Source organism: Saimiri boliviensis, chromosome 2, assembly GCF_048565385.1.
Source record: "Saimiri boliviensis isolate mSaiBol1 chromosome 2, mSaiBol1.pri, whole genome shotgun sequence".
NCBI lineage: Eukaryota > Metazoa > Chordata > Mammalia > Primates > Cebidae > Saimiri > Saimiri boliviensis.
In genome coordinates this window covers 43106401-43120000 of record NC_133450.1, presented here as the reverse complement: position 1 = coordinate 43120000, position 13600 = coordinate 43106401, and the positions used below count along the sequence as shown (strand labels likewise).

At 35.4% G+C, this 13600-nt stretch overlaps 1 pseudogene; it reads left to right on the top strand.

The window, feature by feature from the left end:
• The first annotated feature begins 11595 nt into the window (after positions 1-11595).
• LOC101040851 (large ribosomal subunit protein uL24 pseudogene) lies at positions 11596-11892 on the top strand (annotated as a pseudogene).
• The last annotated feature ends 1708 nt before the right edge of the window (positions 11893-13600 follow it).

Here is a 13600-nt window from a genome sequence, read left to right as displayed (position 1 = left end):
AAGTTCCCTTCCATTGCTATTTTCTAAGTGTTTATTTTTAATGATGAAAGCTTTTTCTTCAAGCTTTGATATGAACAAATGGATTTTTCTCATTTAATGTATAAATGTGGATTTTGTTTATAGATTTTCTAATAGCAAACCATCCTTGCATACCTAAGATAAATCCAACTTTATTACTATGTACTATTTTTGATACAATGTTGGATTCATTTTGCTAATATTTAAGATTATTATATTCGTATTCACCAGAAAATGGGCCTATAATTTTTCTTTCTCATAACGTGTTCCTGGTTTTGTTTTGAAAGTATGCTACCTTTGTAGAACAAATTGGGCAGTATTCTTTCTCTTTCTATTATATGAAATAACTTGAGTATTTTATTTGTCCTTTAAAAAACTCATAAAAATTTTCTATATAACTATCTATGTTTTCTCTGTGGAAAGATATTTTTAATTGACAAATAAAAATTGTAAAATGTGATGTTTTGATTATGTACACATTATGGAATGGCTAAATCAAGCTAATTAGCATATCCATTACATTCCTCACATACTGCTATGATTTGAATGTATGTGTCCCTCCAAAAGTACATATGTAGGAACTTAAACTCAAAGGTGATGGTATTAAGAGATGGGGCCTCTGAAAAAGTGATTAAGTCATGAGCACTCCACTCCCATGAATAGGATAATAAAAGAGATTTCAGAGAGCTGCCTGACCCGTCCGTTTTTTTCTGCTATGTGAGAACAAAGGATTCAACCCTGGTTGAGCTTTTTTTTTTTTTTCTTGAGACAGAGTCTAGCTCTGTTGCCCAAGCTGGAATGCAATGCCGTGATCTCAGCTCACTGAAACATCTGTCTCCCAGATTCAAGCAATTCTCCTGCCTCGGCCTCCCAGGTAGCTGGGATTACAGGTGCATGCCACCAAGTCCAGCTAATTTTTGTATTTTTATTAGAGACTGAGTTTCATCATGTTGGCCAGGCTGGTCTTGGACTCCTGACCTCAGGTGATCCACCTGTGGATCCGCCTCCCAAAGTGCTGGGATTACAGAAGCATTTTTTTTTTCTTCATATACCTGCTCATGATTTCTATGTCTTCTTTGGAGAAATGTCTATGCAGATCCTTTGCCCATATTTTTAGTTGGGTTATTTATTTCTGTGAGAAGATTTTAACCACTGTTTTAATTACTTCAATTACTGCAATAGTTTAAGACTCTTCAGGTCTTTCCTTTCTTCTAGCAAATCATATTTTTTCTAGGGTTTTATCCTTTTAAACTAAATTTGCAAAAACATTGGCATAGAGTTGTTGATAGTATCATTATTTTTGAATTTCTACTTTATTTACGTTCCTCTTTTTATTCACAAAATTGGTTATAGCTTCTTCCTTCTCTTGATAAATCTTGTCAGCAATTCATGTTGTTAGTTGTTTTGAAAAATTAACTTTTGTCTTTATTGACCTCTATTTAATCTTTGCTTTATATGTCACTTTTATTGTATTTTTGCTTATATTTTCTGTAGGCATATTGTTTTTTTCTTTCACCAATACCTTAAAATGGGCATTAATGTCATTAATTTCAAGTAAATTTCCTAGAATCACAAATTTTTCTTACATCCCACAGGCTTCTACATAGTAATTATTATTCACTTCTAGGGTTTTTTTAATTTATGCTTTTTAAGAAAACTATGAGTTATTCAGCAAATTGTGTTTTACAGATTTTGAAATATGCAGTCAGTCTTCAATTTTTTATATTTTTGTAACTAATTTCCAATCTAGTTGCACTGTGGCCAGAGATTATCAGTGGTACATTAATACTTTTTGAAGATATTTCAAAAGTGCTTGATAATTGTGGGATACAGAACTCTATATTCATGCATTAGATTAAGCTTATTAATTGTGCTGTCCAGTTTTTTGGTTTTTTTTTTTGTTTTGCTTTGTTTTGTTTTGTTTTTGAGACCAAGTCTAGCTCTGTCACCTCGGCTGTATTGCAGTGGCGTGATCTCCCAGGAGGAGCACAGTGGCACAATATTGGCTCACTGCAACCTCCGCTTCCCATATTTAAGCAATCCCCATGCCTCAGCCTCTCAAGCAACTGGGACTACAGGTGCACACCACCACACCTGGCTAATTTTTTGTATTTTAATAGAGATAAGGTTCACCATGTTGACCAGGATGGTCTTGAGCTCCTAGCCTCAAGTGATCCACCCACCTCAGCCTCCCAAAGTGCTGGGATTATAGGCATGAGTGATCACACCTGACCCAGTTTTTCTATCTTTGCTGCTTTTTGTCTGCTTGGTCTAACAACAATTACGAGTAATTACTTGAAATCTTCCACAGTAACGCTGTAATCATGGATTTTGGATTTTATATCTATTTCTTTCTATAGAATTGCTTAATATGTTTTGAGGCTGTTTTATTCAGTGCAAACATATATTAAATCATAATATATTCACTATACGATGACCCTGTGCATCCCTAATAATGCTTTCTATCTTCAAGTACATTTTATTTGATAGTAATATAGGCCAATAGTTTTCTTTTGGCTTTACCCAATTTGTCTCTATTCATCTTTTTGCTTTCGAATTTTGAGTTGTTATTTTAAGATGTGTCCCTTACATGTCTAGATTTGTTGAAAAACAACTGTCTTTGTCTTTTAACTATAAACTTAGTCCATTTTTAGTTATTGTTATGATTATTGATATATTTTGACCTATTTCACCACTTGAATTTGTAACTTTAGATTGTTCCTTTCTTTTTTTATTTTTTCTTAAAAAGAAACTGGCCAGGTGTGATGGCTCACACCTATAATACCAGCAATTTGGGAGGCCAAGGTGGGAGCATCACTTGAGGTCAGGAGTTCAAGACCAGCCTGGCCAACATGGTGAAACCCTGTCTCTACTTAAAAAAAAAAAAAATTAGCCTGGCATGGTGGCGGGCGCCTGTAATCCCAGCTCCTTGGGAGGTTGAGGCATGACAATTGCTTGAACCCAGGAGGACGAGTTTTCAGTGAGCCGAAATCATGCTACTGCACTCCAGCCTGCTTGACAGGGAGACTCTGTCTCAAAAAAAAAAAAAAAAAAGAAAAGAAAAGAAAAGAAAAAAACAAAAATTACAATACCCACCTATCCCCCTTCATAAAAAAGAAATTTAGTCTGGGCATGGTGGCTCATGTCTGTAATCCCAGTACTTTAAGAGTCTAGGAGGGGCAGATCACTTGAGCTTAGGAGTTCAAGACCAGCCTGGACAACATGGTGAAAATCCATCTCTACAAAAAATACAAAATTTAGCCTGGTCCACTGGTAGTATTTTCCTGTAGTCCCGGCTACCCAGGAGGCTGAGGTGGGAAGATACCTGAGGCTGAGGAGGTCAAGACTGCAGTGAGCCATAATTGCAGCACTCAATTCCAATGTGAGTGACAAAGTGAGACATTGTCTAAAAAAAAAAAAAAAAAAAAAAAATTAGCATACTTTTACACCTCTAAGCCTTTACTTCCTTTAATCCAACCCTCATCACATGGATATTATGTAGACTTAATTCTGGCCTACAGAATTAGGTTCTTTACTTAATTTGGACTTAGTTATATTTTAAAGATAACAAACTTTACGAGAATAGTTGATCACTTTAGTACATATAGTAGTGTCACATCTCCTGCATTTGTTTTCATTATGGTTTTGTGTTTGGAAAACTTTCAGAGGCCTGTATGAATGAGAATATGTTTATTATGTCCTTGAGTTTGAGTGACAGTTTGACATGATCTGAAGCTTTAAGTTCTCCATTACTTTTCAAATGTTTCTATTTTTACACTCCTCCTTTAAAAATTTTTGTCTTGCTTAATGAAATATTTTCTCACCTTAGATAATAAAAATATTATTTTATATTCTCTTCTACATGTTTTAGAGTTTTTATTTGTATAGCTCTTTAATCAATCTCAAAGCTATTTTTCTGAGTGGGATGATGATTAGGGATACGATTTGAATTTTGCACATGGATAGTCTGTTGGCTCCAAACCGTTATTAAATAGTTCATCCTTTCTTCAACCATTATGCAATGCTCCATTGTCATATATCAAATATGCATATTTATTTGGTTCTGTTTCTAGACTCTGTATTACATTCATTTGTCTTTGTACACTTTGCCACATTATCATACCATCTTGATTATTATGGCTTCATGATTAAGCTTTGATAATCTGGGATACATTTCTTCTTTCTTTTCTTTTCTTTTTTATTTTTTTTTTAAAGACATGGTCTTAATCTGTCGCCCAGACTGCATACAATTGCAGGATAACAGCTCACTGCAACCTTAACACCCTGGGCTCAAGTGATCCTCCCACCTCATCTCCTCTAGTAGCTGGGACTACAGGGGCACACCACCACACCTGACTTTTTTTTTTTTTTTTTTTTTTTTTTTTGGTAGAAATAGGGCCTCACCATATTACTGAGGCTAGTCTCAAACTCCTGGACTCAAGTAATCCTCCTGCCTTAGTCTTCCAAAGTACTGGGATTACAGATGTGAGCTACCACTCCAGGAACGTATTTTTTTTCTTCAAAATTATTTTGGCTATTCTTGGTCCTTTATTCTTTCTTAAGAATTTGAGAATAAGTCATCACATTCTCCTTTCTCTTTCCACACTTCTTGCGTCCAACAAAAATAAATAAAAACTCTGCAAGGGTTTTAATTAATATTGTTCTGAATTTTTACATTATTTTGGGGGAGAATTATCAGCTTTGTATTCTGAGCCTTTCCATTCAAGAACATGATATATGTTTCCATTTATTTAGAATTTTAGATGCTTATTAATGCCCTTCAGTAATGCTTCACAATTTTTTTTTTTTTGAGACAGAGTTTTGCTCTTTATGCCCAGGCTAGAGTGCAATGGCGTGATCTTGGCTTACTGCAACCTCCACCTCCTAGGTTCAATTGATTCTCCTGCCTTGGTCTCCCAAGTGGTTGGGATTACAGGTGCATGCCATCAAGTCCAGCTAATTTTGTATTTTTAGTAGAGACTGAGTTCCACCATGTTAGCCAGGCTGGTCTCAAACTCCTCACCTCAAGTGAACTGCCTGCCTTGGCCTCCCAAAGTGCTGAGATTACAGGGGTGAGCCACCACACCTGGCCTGCTTCATAGACATTTACATACAAATCATATATATCTTTGGATAAATTTATTCTCACATATCTTATGCTTGTGTTGCTGTTGTAAGTGGCATCATTTTTAAATTATACATTGCAGCCATTTTTTTAGGTTTAGAATTGATATTTATACATTACTCTTATATCTCATACCAGCCATCTTGCTGAACTATAAAATCGATTATAATTTTATGATTGTCTTTCTATAAACTTTCTTAGGTTATTTAGACAATCATATTGTATACAAATGTTGACGATATTTCTTTCCTTTCTAGTTCTTTCTCTTATCCAACTGCATTATCTAGGATCTCTAGTATAATGTTAAATAGATGTAATAAGACCAAGTATACTTATTTCATTCTTACTTTAAAGTGAATAGTACTACCAGGTTGGTGCAAAAGTAAAAGCAATGGCAAAAACAGCAATAGCTTTTGCACCAACATAAATCACATTTACCGTTAGGTATTATGTTTGCTGTAGGTTTTTGGTAGTTATGTTTTTCCCACTTAAAAAAGTTTTATTTCTAATTTATTTGAAGTTTTTATTATGAATGGGAATTAAGCATAATCAAGTGTTTTTTCTATATCCATTGAAAAACTCATCATATTAATTTTCTCATTTAATATTTCTAAAAGGTCAATTATATTACTTATACAGATTTTCGACTATCTTTTTCTTTCTGAAATTAACCCAACTTACAATATCTATGATAATCTAAATCAACTACCTATTATCATCTTTTTTCATAATGTTCATCCCTCAACGTTCTTCTCTGGTTAAACTAGGTAGGGAACAGTTCTTTTTAAAATGTTGTTTGAAGAGTTTCTGTAGGTTTGGAATTATCTGTTCCATGAATGCTTGATAAAATCCTCTGGAAAATTACTAGATCTCATCTTGTATCTATGTGGGTAGAGGAAGGACAGAAAGAATAAATTATTAATCACTGATTCAATTTGTTTAACACTATTTCTTTGGTACTCTTCCGTCTTTTTATTTCTTCTTGAATTTATATTGGCAAGTTATATGTTTCTAGGAAATTGTCTATTTCATCTACATTTTTGAGTTTATTGTTATAACGTCCTTTGTAGTTTTCACTTATCTTTAATTTCTGCTGAAGTGCACAATATCTTTTTTCATTTCTAACACTGTTTATTTATTTATTTTCTCTTTTGTCTTATCAGTCTGCCAGAGTTTTGTCTATTTTATTAGCCTTTCCAAAGAACTTTATTTTATCTTATTTTTTCTGTCATTAATGTCTATTTTTATGTTTATTCTTTCCTCCTATTTTCTTTGGGTTTATCCTGCTGATCATTTGCTATCTTAAGTTGGATGATTAGCTTTTTTTCAACTTTCTCTTTTTTCTGATGTAAACATTCAAAAATAGAAATTTCCTCTGCTTTTGCTATATTTCATGAATTTCAATTTAGTATTTTTATAGGTAGTTCTAAGCATTACAAATTTTAATTTTACCTATATTCTTATTCATAAATTATTTAGCAAAATGCTTTTAAATTTCCAAATATATAAGCATTACATGAGTTTAGTTTTTTCATTGAAAAATAATATACATAAAAAATATCATAAACACACACAGCTCAGTGAATTTTCACAAATGAAATAAAACTATGTCATCAACACCAAGACCAAGAAGGAGAACTTTGCCAGAACTCCAGAAGCCACTCATATGCTTTATTCTAATCACTATCCCTTTCCAAGAGTGAACACTACCCTGACTTCGAATAGCATAGATCTGCCTGCTCTTGTATTTCATATGAATGGAATCATGCAATATGTAGGCTGTTTTGCTTGGCTTCTTTTGCTCAACTTTAAATTTTGGGATTCATACATAGTGCTGCATGTAACTATAGTTTGTTAATTGTCATTGCTGCAGAGTAGTTCATTTTATGAATGCACCTCAATTTCTTTATCCATTCTACTGTTAATAGACACCTGGGTAGTTTCCAGTTCAAGGTATTCAGAATAGTGTTGCTGTTAAAATTATAGTACACATTTTTTGGTTGAACATATGCATGGCATTTCCACTAGTGTAAATGAATTATTGGGTCATAGGTTATATGTATATTCAGCTTTAGATGATATAGTATTTTTTTACAAGCATTTTTTACAAAGTGATTGGATCAATTTATACTCCCACCAACAGGGTCAGTTATTTTTTGTAGTTGACTTCTAAATTAATTGCATTACACTCTGCAAATGTGATCAATATATTACCAATTCTTAGAAATTTCTTGAGACTTGCTTGATGTTCAATTTTCGACAATCTTCCATGTGTGCTGGAGAATTCCTTTCCCACCAACCTCTTTAATTTCTAGTTTATCCTTTCCATATTTCTTTTGCACAACGAGTAGATTCACATATATTTTCTTACATTTCATTTTCTTACATGAATGTCTACCACCATATGTTTCAAGAATTTTCAAGATGTTTTATTTTTATAAGCTGCTTTTTAAATTACTTTTACTGTCTGATTTTGGATTAACTAGAGACTTTTCCCTCTCACTGTGATGAGAAAAGTATAACCTCTATATCTGTATTTTTAATAATTATCCTTCTATTTTTAACTCTTGTACTTGGGTTGATGTGTAAAGGTATTCATATGTCAACTTTTCTCTAAACAATTTCAGGACCTTTACAATCACACACACAAAAAAAAATGTTTATTGGTTGCCTGCTATTTGTTAGGGACTGTCCTATGCATTTTACTTATAAGAAGTCATTCAAGGCCTCAGAGGTTAAGTAATTTGCCAAGGTTACAAAGATAGCAATTCACGAGACTGAGATTCAAATCCAGGAAGTCTAGCTCCATATTCTGTTTTCCTGAAAACTGTATTTAACCTGGCATGTGAGTTAGGATCCCTTTCTTATCATGTTACATATTATTCCTGTCTAGTATTTTTATTCAGTTGTTTTCTTTGCTCACAATTTCTCGTCACATCTCATGCTTTTCTTTTGAGAAAACAGTTTTCTTGTTCCTGAAGTACATCCTTTTAGAAGTACCTTTAGTAAGGATCTGTAAGTAAGTTGAAGGTAAAAAATTCTCAGTATTTGTTAGTCAGGAAGCATATTTATTTTATGATAGCTGAGCTAAGATTAACAGTTTTGTTCTCTCACAACTTTGAATATATCATTCCACGGCCTTTTATTTTCTATATCACTGATGAGAATTCTCTCACTGTAATTATCATACCCTTTGTAAGTAAATTGGCTTTTCTTTTTTCTTGCTTTTGTAAACTTCTTTTTGTCTTTGGTGTTATACAGTATTACTTGGAATTCATTGTATCTCCTGAATCTGAAGATTTATGTCTTCATCAATTCTGAAAATCATTACACAGATTTCTTTGAATAATGTCTCTCCCATACTCTCTATTCTTCCCTTTTGGAACTCCAATTAAATGAATGTTAGACCTTCTTAACCTGTTCTTATCAATGGATATTTGTGATGGTTCATTTTATGGGTCAGCTTTACTGAGTTATGAGGGGACCAAATACTTGATTAAACACTATTGATCTTCTCCCGCCCTTGGACTGGGACTTACACTCCTGGTTGTCAGCCCTTCAGAGTTAGACCAGAACTCACATCATGTATTCTCCTCATTCTCAGGCCTTTGGACTTGGACAGGAAACATCTCACCAGCTTTCCAGGTCTCCAGCTTGCAGATGGCAGATTACAGGACTTCTCAGCCTCTATAATCATGTGAGCAAGTTCTTATAACAATCTCTTTACATATATATATATATATATATATATATATATATATATATATATGAATATATATGGTTTTGTTTCTCTATGGTTCTTTTTCTCTGGAGAGCCCTGAGCAATACAGATTAGGCACAAAATTAGGCTTTATTATTGTTTTATTTAATCAATGTTAGTTTCAGTGAAATGATGTTTTATTTATGCTTATTTAAAAAATTCATTGTATTTACTTTCCTCTGATATGCATGCATACAAATACGGTCTATTGATTTGTTGATACTTTCTGTATTAATTTTAAGGACTTTTATATACTAAAAATATTAGCCAGCTGAGTGCAGTGGCTCACATCTGTAATCCCAGCACTTTGGTAAGCCAAGGCAGATAGATTGCTTGAGCTCAGGAGTTCAAGGCCAGCCTGGGCAACATAGTGAAACCTCATCTCTACAAAAAATACAAAAATTAGCTGGGCATGGTAGCATGTGCCTGTAGTCTCAGCTACTTGGGAAGCTGAGGAAAGAGGATCAATTAAGTCCAAGAGGGTGAGGTTGCAGTGATCTGATCCAAGATTGGACCGTAACACTCCAGCTTGGGTGACAGAATAAAAGCAAGCAAGCAAGCAAACAAGCAAGCAAGGGAGAGAGAAAAAGGAAGGAAGGAAGGAAGGAAGGAACTAAGGAAGGGAGAGAAAAAGAAGAGAGAAGGAGGGAGGGAGAAAGGGAAGGAAGGAAGGAAAGAAGGAAAGAAGGAGAAAGAAAGATAGAAAGAAAGGAAGGAAGGGAAAAAGAAGAGAGAGGGAGGGAGGGAGAAAGGGAAAGAAGGAAGGAGGGAAGGAAGGAAGGAAGGAAGCCATCGTCAGTTTTTTAGTCTATGTTCCCCCAAGAGACTCATTTTTCTTTTGACTTTGTTTATGATATATTTTACAGTGCAGTTATTCTAAATTAATATGTAGTTAAACCAATCTAACATTTTTTTACATTGTGGGTTTTAAATTTGAGATATTGCTTTAAAAGGCCTTCTCCATTCCAACTCATATAAAAATACTTCCACACTTTTGTCCTGTACTTTTATGACTTAATTTTTAAGCAGTGGTTCCATTTAGAATTTCTTTTGTTATAAAGTGAAATTCATAACCAGAGTTATTTTTTCCAAATAACCAGCCAGTTGCCTTAAAGCTATTCACTCATTTATTCATCAAATAAACCATCTTTCCTACTATTTATTTTGAAGTTTCCTTTTTCATACACTAATTACATATTTGGACCAATTTCTGGATACTCTCCTTAGCTCCACTGATAAGTTCCTTCACTACTGTCAGTGGTATTAATTAGTATAGATATGTTTTAAATACCTGTTAGAGCAAGTTTCCCCTGATTCTGTTACCTATTAGTAGTTTTTCATAGCTTAGCTAGACTCATGTATTATATTTTAACTAGTAACTTTAGAATCAGCCTATTTTTAAAAAATAGGTATTAAGCTGGGTGTGGTGGTGTACACCTGTAGTCCAAGCTACTTGAGAGGCTGAGGCAAGAAGATCACTCGAGCCCAGAAGTTTAAGGCCAAGCTGGGCAACATAGTGAGACTTCATCTCTAAAATACACACACATACATACACACACACACACACACACACACACACACACACACATTATTCTATCCAACAGACATTTGATAAATATTAGAAACAGATATTTTTGAGTTATATTCCCTGACAAGTACATGTTTCCTTTTATACCTGTGCTTATATAAACTGGGGACCCTAAGGAGTTATCAATCTTGAATAAAATGTATCCCAATTACTTACCACCTTTGCACATTTTCTGAACATATATTATATAAAGTGCCCTTTGCCAAGTACTACTTACATACATTATCTCATTTAATAATTGTGAAAGATATAGTTTCCATTTCATAGATGAAAAACTAATTGCTATCGACTAGATATTTCTGTCTCTCCCAAAATCCGTATGTTGAAACCTAATCCCCAATTTGATGGTATTTGGAGGTGAGGCCTTTGGGAGATGATTAGGTCATGAGGGTGGACTCCATAAATGTAATTAGTGGCCTTATCAAAGAGGCCCTAGAGTACTCTCTCACCCCTTCTGCTATGTGAGGCACAACAAGAAGATGGCCATCTATGAACAAGGAAGTGGGCCCCCATTAGACACTGAATTTACAGGCATCTTGACCTTAGACTTCCTAGCCTCTAAAACCATGAGAAATAGGCTGGGGGTGGTGGCTCATGCCTGTAATCCCAACACTTTGGGAGGCCGAGGTGGTAGCATTACCTGAGGTCAGGAGTTTAAGACCAGCCTGCCCAACATGGTGAAACCCTCTCTCTACAAAAATACAAAAATTAGCTGGGCATGATGGTGGGTGCCTGTAAGCACAGCTACTCAGGAGGCTGAGGTGGGAGAATCACTTGAACCTGGAAGGCAGAGGTTGCATTGAGCCAAGATGGTGCCATTGCACTCCAGCCTGGGTGACAGAGTGAAACTCTGTTTCACACACACACACACACACACACAAAACTGTGAGAAATAAATTTCTGTTGTCTATAAACCACCTGGATTTATGATATTTTGTTACAGAAGCCCAAATGGACTAAGAAATGAAGGTTCTGGCTCTTCCCTTTTTCTGCCATCACCAAAGTGGGAGCAACCAAAATGAAGTTCAATCCCTTTGTGACCTCCGACCAAAGCAAGAACAACAAAAGGCATTCAATGCACCTTCCAACATTCGCAGGAATATTATGTCTTCTCCTGTTTCCAAAGAGCTGAGACAGAAGTACAACATGCGATCCATGCCCATCCAAAAGGCTGATGAAGTTCAGGTTGTACGAGGACGCTATAAAGGTCAGCAGATTGGCAAAGTAGTCCAGGTTTACAGGAAGAAATCTGTAATCTCCATTGAACGGGTGCAGAGGGAAAAGGCTAATGGCACAACTGTCCATGTAAGCATTCACCCCAGCAAGGTGGTTATCACTAGGCTAAAACTGGATAAAGATCGCAAAAAGATCTTTGAACAGAAGCCAAAGCTGGCAAAGTAGGAAAGGAAAAAGGCAAATACAAGGAAGAAACAATTAAGAAGATGCAGGAATAAAATAATCTTATATACAAGCTTTGATTAAAACTTGAAACAAAAAAAAAAAAAAAAAAGAAAGAAATGAAGGTTCTGGCTGGGTGAAGTGGCTCATAACCATAATCCCAGCAGTTTGGGAGGCCAAGGCAGGGGAACCCCTGAGGCCAGGAGTTCAAGACAAGCCTTGGCAACATAGCAAGACCCCCATCTCAGAAAGAAAGAAGAAAGAAAAAGAAAGAAAGAAAGAAAGAAAGAAAGAAAGAAAGAAAGAAAGAAAGAAAGAAAGAAAGAAAGGAAGGAAGGAAGAACCAAAGAAAGAAAGAAAGAAAGAAAGAAGGAAGGAAGGAGAAAGAAAAGAAAAGAAGTGAAGGTGCTGATGTCTTCTCACAGATAACTACAGAGTTACTCAGTAATAAAATCTGGCTATTTAATTTGCTAAAACCAGATATCTGTGTCATCTCAAAGACCATGTTATTTGCCCTATTGTAAATTCATTATGCTTCTTTAAAAATATCAAACATCTGATATGGCTCTTAGAGGTTTAGACGGTGCTATCATTTGAATGTTTGTTCCTCCTAAAGTTATGTTGAAATTTAATCTAAATGTAACAGTAGTAAGAGGTAGAGCCTTTAAGAGGTGACTTTGTCATGAGGGCTCTGCCCTTATGAATAGATTAATCAATTCATTAATTAATGGATTAATGGATCATCATGGGAATTGATCTGAGGCAGTTGAGTTCTCACCCTGTAATGCCTTCTGCCATGTTCTGACATAGCACAAAGCCCTCATCAGAAGCTGGCTTAGATGTCAGTTTGGAATTGGGCTTCCAAGCCTCCAGAACTGTAAGAAATAACTTTCTTTTCTTTATAAATTACTCAGTCTCAGGTATTCAGTTACAGCAACAGAAAACAAACTAAGACAAATGATGTTGTACTTGTAACTTTGATTTTCGAATTTGCTACTTAAATCAATTAATGAATCAAAAGTCAAAACTGAATTGCCACTTCAATTCAATGAGGAAAAGGTTTTTTTGTTGTTGTTTTTGTGTGTGTGTGTTTTTTAATTAAAATGCTGCTGCATCTAGCTGGGTGCAGTTGCTCATGCCTATAATCTCAACACTTTCGGAGGCTGAGGCAGATGGATCCCTTGAGCCCAGGAATTTGAAGCCAGCCTGGGCAACATGAGGAAACCTTGTCACTACAAAAACATTAAAAATTAGGCAAGAGCGGTAGCACACACCTTTAGTCCCAGCTACTTGGGAGGCCGAGGTGGGAGGATCGCTTGAACCCAGAAGGTTGATGCTGCAGTGAGCTGTGATCACACCACTGCACTCCAGCCTGGGTGACAGGGCAAGACTCTGTCTCAAAAAATAAAAAATAAAATGCTACATCAGTTAGATATTATGCAGAAATGGGCACTCCAGGGTAATCAGGTGACCCTGTATGTATTTATCTAGGCCATGCAGGAAAAGAACTAAACCATAGCCAGTCTGTGTCTTGGCTTCTCAAGGAAGAACACTTTGTGACCCACCCAGAGTATAAGAGCATGGAAGGCTTGTGAGGGTCTGCTCCAATTCTATCTTCTAATTACTTCCTTATCTCCCCTGAGAAGCTGTTGTGAGACAGTTTCTCACTGCCTCCTGGATTCTGATGATGTTCAAGTCTTTCTGCTTCACC